This window comes from Macaca fascicularis, chromosome 18, assembly GCF_037993035.2.
Source record: "Macaca fascicularis isolate 582-1 chromosome 18, T2T-MFA8v1.1".
Classification (NCBI taxonomy): Eukaryota; Metazoa; Chordata; class Mammalia; order Primates; family Cercopithecidae; genus Macaca; species Macaca fascicularis.
Window position 1 is genome coordinate 37,618,585 of NC_088392.1, and position 11,011 is coordinate 37,629,595.

The window sequence follows — 11,011 nt, forward strand, 5'->3', positions numbered from 1 at the left end:
AAGAAGAATCCTATCCTCAAGAGTTAAAGGATTTGATCTGACAGCTAGTTAGGCATGCCCCTTATAATCTAGGACCCTTTCCACTACCCTCCCCTTGGAGAAGAAAAAGAACAGAATATGCCTTTAACAAGATATCATGATAAGCCAGCATCTTACACCAGGACGTCCGCCTAAGGGACCAAGACAGAGAGGCTAAGGCTGAATTCCCACGGGCGGATGATTAATTCCAAAGGCTAAGGAGCTTTCTGGTTAAGATTATTATGATTCTCACAGAGATTTCTAGGGCCACCGAGTGTCCTTAACCTCTTTCTTAGAAAGAGAAAAAAAAAAGAGAGAATATCCTCTGCAGCTTTCTGATATGGTAAGAACAACATATTTAGTAGTTCTTCCTGGTGAGCAGCATGTAACATCAAACATATGAAATACAGATATCACATCAAATATGATGGATAGCCAGATTTTAGACAAATAAGTTTAAGATGAAAACTTTTATTTATTTATTTATTTAGAGACGGAGTCTCCCTCTTACCCAGGCTGGAGTGCAGTAGTGTAATCTCTTCTCACTGCAACCTCTGCCTGCCGGGTTCAAGCAATTCCTCTGCCTCAGCCTCCCCAGTAGCTGGGACTATAAGCACGCACCACCACGCCTGGCTAATTTTTGTGTTTTTAGTAGAGATAGGGTTTCACCATATTGGCCAGGCTGGTCCTGAACTCCTGACCTCAAGTGATCCACCTGTCTCGCCTCCCAAAGTGGTGGGATTACAGGTGTGAGCCACCATGCCGGACCTCAGAAATTCATTTTGATTCAGCAAATCCTCTCCAAAGGCCAAGCACTGTATTAGAAGCTGAAAATACAAATATGCAAACTTGTCTCTGTTGGAAAGGAATTCACTTCTAGCAGGGGTGACAAATAAGAAAAGTAAACAGTCAGTTTTAATAGAATGCACTAAGTACTGCAGTAGAGAGAAACAGAGGAAGCTAGAGAAATCTCAGACCTAATTCAAGTTTTTCACTCAATTTAGGTTTTAACCCCTTAATCCAACCAAGTGAGGTGTGGTGTCCAGAACATACTTCACAGAGAGTATGGTGCCTGAGCTATGAGATCAAAGAATGGTCTGTAAAACTAAACTGTGAGGTGCACAGTGATTCAATGAGAACAGTAGGCTGATCATTATCATTTTTTCTAGACCTCAGCATTGGGAATTTAGGGTATCCTTTTTCCCCTCCCAAGGTTAGAATCCATGAAAAGAAATAAGGCACAGATAAGTGGATGAATTAAAATGATATAATTATTAATAAACCTAATGTAACAACTTGGCTTTGGATTTGTGGTTTAAAGTTGACTTGCTACTGGAAAGGTTCTTCACTTTCTTCTTCTTATTATTATTATACTTTAAGTTCTGGGATACATGTGCAGAAAGTGCAGGTTTGTTACATAGGTATACACGTGCCATGGTGGTTTGCTGCACCCATCAACGCATTATCTACGTTAGGTATTTCACCTATTGCTATGCCTCCCTTAGCCCCCCACCCCCAACAGTCCTCGGTGTGTGATGCTCCCCTCCCTGTGTCCATGTGTTCTCATTGTTCAACTCCCACTTATGAGTGCGAACATGCAATGTTTGGTTTTCTGTTCTTGTGTTAGTTTGCTGAGAATGATGGTTTCCAGTTTCATCCATGTCCCTGCAAATGACATGAACTCATCTTTTTTGTGGCTGTTTAGTATTCCATGGTGTATGTGTGCCACATTTTCTTTATCCAGTCTATCATTGATGGGCATTTGGGTTGGTTCCAAGTCTCTGCTATTGTGAACAGTGCTGCAATAAACATACGTGTACGTGTGTCTTTATAGCAGAATGATTTATAATCCTTTGGGTATATACCCGGGAATGGGATTGCTGGGTCAAATGGTATTTCTGGTTCTAGATACTTGAGGAACTGCCACACTGTCTTCCACAATGCTTGAACTAATTGACACTCCCACCAACAGTGTAAAAGTGTTCCTATTTCTCCACATCCTCTCCAGCATCTGTTGTTTCCTGACTTTTTAATGATGGCCATTCTAACTGGTGAGATGGTGTCTCATTGTGGTTTTGATTTGCATTTCTCTAATGAAGAGTGATGATGAGCTTTTTTTCATGTTTGTTGTCTGCATATGCAGAAAACAGAAACTGGACCCCTTCCTTACACCTTATGCAAAAATTAACTCAAGATGGATTAAAGACTTAAACTAAGACCTAAAACCATAAAACTCCTAGAAGAAAATCTAGGCAATACCATTCAGGACATAGACAAAGACTTCATGACTAAAACACCAAAGCAACGGTAACAAAAGCCAAAATTGAAAAATGGGATCTAATTAAACTAAAGAGCCTCTGCACAGCAAAAGAAACTATCATCAGAGTGAACAGGCACCCTACAGAATGGGAGAAAAATTTTGCAGTCTATCCATCTGACAAAGGGCTAATATCAAGAATCTACAAAGAACTGAAACAAGTTTACAAGAAAAAAAACAAACAACCCCATCAAAAAGTGGGTGAAGGATATGAACAGACACTTCTAAAAAGGCTCCTCACTTTCTATGGAAAATAATAATAATAATAATAAGGGCACAGAGGGAAGCTGAGAGTGATCTTTCCATACTTTACCACCCTGCAGCATGCAGGATCAGTGCACATTTCAAAAGTGTTCATTGAGTGCATGAAATCCATGTAAACTCTTTGTATATTAATTGAGCTTTCTGAGAAGGAAGAATGGCCATATATTCTAGAAATGCATGTGTTAACTGCCTTGCTGCAAGGAATCAAAGGCAAGGTGTGGTTCCATAGGAGCTGCCACAGGTCAAAGCTTCCTTTGAAAATTCAAGTTTTGCCTAATAATGGTTCTTTATTTGGCAATCCCAGCACTTTTGGCTCAGAACCTATTTCTTAGTTTTGTTTGCTACTGTAACTCCGAAGGTGGTCTTTCTTCCTCCTTCCCTACTTCTTGACCTCCTATCCTTCCTCCCTTTCTTTCAATGTACCTTTCAGACCACTGTTCCTTTTTCCTGCTCAATGTGCCAGAAAAGAGCTGTCACTCACTCACATAACCATAGGTTTGACACGACCCTACCCATAGTCCCACATAATGTGTAAGTTGAAAGGAACTTGTGATGAATTTTAATGTAGAACCAATGCCATTACTCAATGAGATGTTCCATTGCACGAAATCCCTTACACCTCAGGAAAAGGTGATCTTTCCTCACCCTTCTCTACCTAAGTGTTCAAATGTGTAATGCTCAACATGGGGCAAGACATTTTCCCCTGATTTCTTCACAGCAATCACTTTGTGCTCTGAAGCATGAGATTCAATTACCCATATCATTGTCTTTGCCTGCACAGCTACAACCATTATTAATGATCATAAAATTGCCTACTTCTTTAATATAAATTCAGTCACAGTTATGCAGTTCCAATCATGCATCACCAGGTACATTAAAATATATACATTTTCTAAGCTTCTAGGGAATAAATGCCTCTTAACAAAATTTGCATTCTTTTTAAAATAAATTTCAAAAAATGTGAAAATTAAGTGACTCTAAATAGCCTAGCAATTATTCTAATTAGGAAAATGTATCTAAGAGAAAATAAGATGACTCTAAATGAACCATACATTTATTTTCTCTAATGTGTATTTGATCTATGTTTCTATTTAGGGTGATGTGTGTATATTTTTAAATTATGCTTTTTTAAACTTGCAGTGGATCTTTGCATTTACCAGGTGGGACTAGTTCCTTCAGGCAGAGGTCATAGGACATCAAAACTGAGCCAGCATAACAAGAATTGCATTTTCCTACTGGAGTATTAGTAAAATTTCAGGCAAAAATCTGAGCATCCCTGTTAAGCCCCAGAAAAGAAACTTTCCTGCTGAAACCTCTTACAGATCAATGCCATTTTGCACCCTCTCTCCATGATATTCTGGAACTGCAAAACACAGCTACATAGACTTTAAATTTTCGAAATCAGATTTTTTGTTTTCATTTCATTTTTCAATATACATCTCTACAAGATAAGGAGTCCTCATTTTTCTTTTTAACCTGACCACAATACTATTATCACATAGGATAAAATTAAGAATTCCTTAATAACATCAAATATCTTGTAAATGTTTACATTTCTAATTGTATCCTAAATAGCAATTTTGGCTAACAAATTTTTGATTGGATCAAGATAAAAATAAGATTAATTCATTGATTAGTATAATGTTTAAGTTTCTCTTTATGAAAACACACGCAGGTACAATTAACACACCATAACATTTACTGATTTAAGTATATCCATCAATGATTTTAGTAACTTAATTGACTGGGTCATTTGTTCCACACAGTTTTCTAAATTTTTTATTTTACTGAGTTCATTCCCATAAATTTTTATGTTTTTAAATCACTATTAGTTTTAAAAATAAATTTATAATTTATAAATTCTTATAAATTTACTTTTACAGATTTTATAAAAATCACTGCAGTTTTAATTCACTTACTAATTATTTACTCTTTATTGGTAGTTGGCATAAAGTGGTATGAATTACCTTTAGCTAGAACATTTTATCAATGATGGTGTGTGTTTCAACAAGATGTTCCCTCTTGTCGTAATGTCAGCAGCTGTTAACCACGAATGCATTTGTATTAATTCATTAGGGGTTAAAAAAAGTAATATTCTAAATCTATTATTTTTTCTTCATTTATTAGCAAAAAACTGTCGTAAAAAATTATCCTTCCATTCTGTTATTTAGTTAGCCAATAGTACAGAGTACATGGGAATGGCAGGTTAAAATGTTGAACCATTTTTCTTTTATCACATTTTCAAAGTAATTAGTTGGTTTCCTAGCATTCTCCAGTAGTGAACAACATCTTGTTGTTGTCTGTATTATCATGTACTTGTGAATTTAAATATATTCAAATGTCTTAATCTACTGAGATTATCATCATTATTGTTTCTCAAAGTGTCCCATTAATAGCCAGTTGTATCTTCTTCCTGCTTCTGAGTCCTACTGACTCAACATGGAATGATGAAGATACTCTTTTTCCAGACCTACAATTGGCCCTGAGAATCTCAACATTCCTAAGTTTCAATTCCATGTGCACGTTTATGCACTGTATGGCCCTTTATTCTGACTAACCACTGTGGTTTCTGACTGACACCTTTATTCTCTTTCCCAGTACGTTTCCTGTGTTTTCATTTTCTGGATGGAATATAACAGGTGTTATCTTCAAAGTCAGGTTAGGAGTTCTGCAGTCATATTTTATTGATTCATTCACTAAACATTGATAAAAATGTGGCAGTCAGGGTTTGATTAGAGAAGCAGAAACTCTGTGAATGATACAAAGGACTTACAAAAACTATGCTTTATGCTATAATGGGAGTTAGTGGTGAAGTCTATGCAAGCCTGTCACCTCTGAGTTTAGTTTTGGGTTAAAGCCACCATAGGCTAACCAGGTCAGTAATCAGAAAGGAAGTTGGGGAGAAGAAGCTTAAATTAGAACTTACCAGTTCAGACAAACTCATATCCACGAGGACCATCTGGAACTTATATCCATATCTCACTGCCCCTCACTGTAGTGATGTGGATGAATGGATGATTTTCAGGACAGCTTGATGCCTTTTACTATGGGTTCGCATACACACCTAGCCCAGAACTCTGAGGAGCTCAAGAAGGATACATGCCAGGAGCTGGACAAGTTACAAGTCTGGGTGATCCAGCACACACATAAGGTGAGCCAGCAGATTAGCAGCAAAACCCATGAGTTGCCATCGCTCCCAGTGTCATACACCAGCCTTCAGGGCACAAAAGTGGTTGCTGCTTCATGTCCGCTTTGCAAATATTGAACACATTTCTCTTGTGACTAAACCTAATCTAGTAGCAGACAAGGAAGGGAAATGTACAAGTAGTTCCAGCTTAACCAGTTTGAAAGCATGCATGACCACAAGAAAGAATCCACTCCTTATTAGCTTGGCATCCACATGCTCCTCTTTTCATCACACTTAACTTCCAAATAAAGAAAATAGGAAAATCATGCTTTACCTAATTTTTTGTAACCATCCCTCAGAAAACTGAAAATATGCCATTACTTTCCGCAAAAGAGGATATAAAGCCCTTTGTTCATTTGCGGGTGATGTTCATTCCTTGTCTGATTCTGGCATACCACCTACACACCTTTGATGTGCTGTAACTAAAATAGGGAGATATCAAAATATAGATTATAGGAATATAAAAATATAGAATATAGAAATATAAAAATATATTCATATCAAAACAAGAAAGATATACTCATAGATATTTTCATCCTCATTGCTGTATCTGGTCACATGGTTAAGTACGGGTTTTAGGATCTTCTACTACTCATTTCATATTCCCTTTGTCCTCAGCAGCCCTGAGTCACTTGTAATTTCTTGCTTGGTAGGGTGATCGAAACTCTCATTCCTTAAGGGCTTGGGTTATTAGGAGTCCTGCCTATATTGGATTGTAGTAATTTTTAATTGACTTTGATTAGAGGAGATGAGAGAACTAAGAGACATTACAGAGAATTTCATGTATTTGGACATGTTCCTTATTATCACTATTGTGTAGTAATTATTACATTTGTCCTTATGTTCAGATAAATCACCACAGCTAGTATAGCAACCTGCTTTGTTGTTGATTCACTGGCATATGGAGAACAAAGTGTCCAGGTGATATTCTTAGCCTCCAGTTTATTGGAGACATTGTGTGCCTTTTGCTATATGCATTTCTCCCTTGGGAATTAAGACTTTAATGCCAATAGAGCTCAATGCAGTGGGGAAGAGAAGAAAACATGCTTGTTGATTCAAAGGTATGAGAGTGAGATGAGTCACTGCTATTGCTTTCCCTTAGTTCCAGACCCATTAATTTTGACTATGGGAGAAACAGGACCATATATTAGATGCTGATTTAGAGTAAAATTATATCGTGGAGGATGTTGCTTCATCCCTGAATGGCGTTTTCACCAACCGGCAGCATAACTGAGTCTTCAGAAGACCCTTCTACCATTCTGTTAGACCTGCTGCTTCAGGGAGATGGAGAATATGGTAAGTGATGAATTCTGCAAGCATGGGTTCTTCATGTTGGACTTCATGTGATGTGAAATGAGTTCCTTAATCAGAAGCAATACTCTGGAATACAATTTTATGAATGGGGCATTCTGTAAATCTGTGAATTGTTTGGGCAGAAACATTGAGGGAACAGAAGAAAAATCTATATGCAGAGTAAATGCCTTTTCTAGTAATTACAAATTACTGCCTCTTGGTTATGGAAAGTGTGTAATGTAATTTATCTGCCTCCAGGAGAAGGGTAACATATTAGGGGCTTAGTGTTGGTCTCTGTTGTTGGCAGGTTGAGCACTCAGCAAAGACTGTAACCAAAGCAGCTTAGATAAATGAAAGCTCATGCATAATCTTCTCTGCCATGCTGGCCACTTTGTTCATGAGCCCATTAGGTAAGGACAGAGGGAGCTAGGTAGAGAGACTGACTATGTTCGTAGAATAGCTTATCTTTCCCACTCAGTTATTACAAATATCCTCCTCTGCCAAAGCTGCTTTTTTGTGAACATTCACACCGGACACAAATATCTTCGCAAATTCTAATTTGGAAAGGTGTATCAACATAACTGTTACTCAGGCTTTCCGGTCACCAATTCCAATTCCAATTTGAATTTCTTTTTAATCTCTGATCATCTAGCCAACCAATTTGATACGTTGTATGAATCAGTGTAGATTCATACCTCTGGCAATGTCTCCTTCTAGGCAAAATTTAGGTGCACTGCTTGATGTTATGCCTAAGGAAATAATTTTGCCTCACCAGTATCCTTTTTTTTTCTTTAATTAATTCATCATAGAGAAATTCCCATGAGGCCATAGGTGCATGTTGAGAGGGGGAGGAGGAAATGCAGCATAAATATGGAATGTGGGCATCTGTTCCACTTGACTCATGCAGCTTACCTGTGCCTTCAGGATCTACTTAAGCCCAAGATTGTATATCCCTCTTCTATTTTATGATAAAGTGCTTCTGCATATGCCTACATTATGCATGGTGGTATAGAAAATACCCATTTAAAAATGGACATCTTAAGTCACATGGAATTTTTATGGTCTATGGCCAAGTGTTCAGTCATCCCAAGAGCCCAGTTGAAAGCTAGAAGGAATTTCTCAAAATGATAACCATTATCTGTAGAGATTAGAATAGTTATGTCCCAAAATCCTGAGGATCTGCAATGTGATTTCCATATAAGAGACTTCCAAAGGCTTCCCTTCCCTGTCTGACACTTCGAGTGCCATTGAGTCTGCTGAGTCATATAGTCTAAGAAGCAGAGATGCTTACATGGCAGGCTGGACCTATTACAGAGCTTTCTTTTTCTTGTCTGGACTCAGTTCAAAGCTGGTGGCTTTTCAGATTTCTCAGTAAATGGTTGCAATAGAATGAACAAATGAGATATATGTTTCCTCCAAAATGCAAAGAGGCCCATCAATTATTATGCATATTTCTTATTGGTGGAAAAGCGCAGATGCAGTAACTTGCCTTTCACTTTGGAAAGGAGACTACCTCAGATAAAAGGATCCTGAAAAATTGTATTGAAGTACGTGATAGACAAACTAATGCTCCCCCACAAGGATGTCCACATTCCAGTCCTCCAAACCTGTGAATATGTTACCTTACCTGTTGAAAAGAATTTTGCAGATGTGATTATATTATTATCTTGAGGCGGGGACATTATACTATATTATCCAGGTGTTCCTGATATAATCATAAGGATTCTTTTAAAAACGAGACAGAAGGATCCTAGTCTGAGAAGGAGATATGATAATGGAAGCAAATGCCAGGGAGAGATAGAGACAGAGGTATTTGAAGATGCTGTACTGTGGACTTCGAAGCTGGAGGAAGAAACCATGAGATAACAAACACAGTCAGTTTCCTGAAGCTGGGAAAGACAAAGAAACATATTTTCCCCTAGAACCTCCAAAAGAAATGCAGCCCTGACAATACCTTAATTGTAGCACTTCTGACTTCCAGAACAGTGAGATAACATATTTATGTTTTGAGACCCCAAGTTTGTCATAATTTGTTACAACAAAAATAGGAAATGAATACTAGGTGGCAGTGAATTTTTGTGAAATTTATTTCCCTTTCTCTAAGTGTCTCAATCAGAAAACTACAGATTTTGTTACATTTATGATACAGTCAATGTAAGAGAAGAGTGTGATATCTTGTGGTCTGCAGAGGTGAGGAAGGTCCTTGTGGACTCTATTTTGACATAGGATTAGAGAGTTGATATAGCCCTGAAGGAAGACAGTAAAGGTGTATTGCTGGCTCTGCCAATGAAAAGAAAATTACTTCTGATGGTCTTGACTAATAGGTACAGAGGATAAAAACATTTGCCAGATAAATAGCTGCGTACCAGAGACCAGGGGCTATGTTCATGTGCCATAGCAATGAAAGCACGTCTGGATAAATAGGTACAATTGGAGCTATCTCATTGAATTTATAATAGTCTACTGGCCTTCTTCAATATTCATCTGCTTTCATCACAGGCCAAAAAAGTTAATTGAATGAAGTTGTTTCAGGAATCATCACCATTTGCAATGTTCAAGTCCTTGATGGTGACAATTCTACAATTCCCTTAGGAATGTTATAGTATTATTATTTTATAATTCTGATAGAGAGAGAAAATATAGTGTCCTCCATTTTTATTCTGCTTAACAAATTACCATAAGATTAGTGGCTTAAAACAGCACACACTATTAGCTCCCAGTTCTTTAGTCTGGCATGGCATGGATGGGTTCTCTGCTCATGGTGAAATCAATGTGTTGCCCAGCTGCATTCTCATTTTGAGCTCAGGGTCCTCTTCCTGGCTCATTCTGCTAACTGACAGAATTCAGATCCTATAGGTGTAGGACTGAAGTTCTCATTGCCTTGTTGGCAGTCAGCTAGCGGCTGCTTTTACCTCCTAGAACCTGCCTGCCTCATTGATCATGTTTCCCCTTCATTCTTCAAACCAGCAATGGTGTGTCCAATTCCTTCCTTGCTTCAGATCTCTCTGTCTTGACCTTCTGCCATCACCTGGAGGAAACTCTCAGCTTTGAAGTGAAATGAAATTAAATGAGGCCTACCCAAATACTCTCTCTGTAGATTAAGGTTAATTAATTTGGGATGGTTATTTCATCTGAAAAATTCCATTCATGGCAATGCCTATATTAGTATTTCATTGAATAACCAGGTGTGATTGTTGTCTTGGGGAAAATCCTTTGATGTCTGCCCACACACTACCAAAATTGTCCTCATTTCATGGGTTAGGGAAACACTGTATAGATTCTGCCACTTTCTAAGTATATTTATTTCAACTACACATTGCAAAAGTAGGCCTATGAATGCAGGTGTTTGAAGTAACAACTGGACTCATTGTGAAATGAATTCAATTCAAAACTCCATTTCCTGAACACCAGAATTTTATTCTCTAATTTATGGACCACATTAAAACTTTGGGTCTCCAAGAAAGTGTCAATTCCAAAAATGTATATCATTATCCCCAAAAAAGGCTATTTATTTTCTCTTTGTCGATGCATAATCCACTGATAAGTGGCCTCAAGTTCCTTTGAGGAAGTCTAGGTATATTTAAAGATTAAATTTTGACTGTTAGCAGGGTCATTCCTTAAGGAAAACTTACCTCCCCATCATTCAATTTTATTTTTTATTTTATTATTATTATTATTTTTTTTGAGATCGAGTCTCACTCTCTTGCCCAGGTTGGAGTGCAGTGGTGCGATGTCAGCTTACTGCAACATCTGTGTCCTGAGTTCAAGCAATTCTCCTGCTTTCAGCCTCCCGAGTAGCTGGGATTACAGATGCCTGCCACCACACCCAGATAATTTTTGTATTTTTAGTAGAGATGGGGTTTCACCATGTTGGCCATGCTGGTCAAACTCCTGACCTCAGGTGATCCACCCACCTTGGCCTCCCAAAGTGC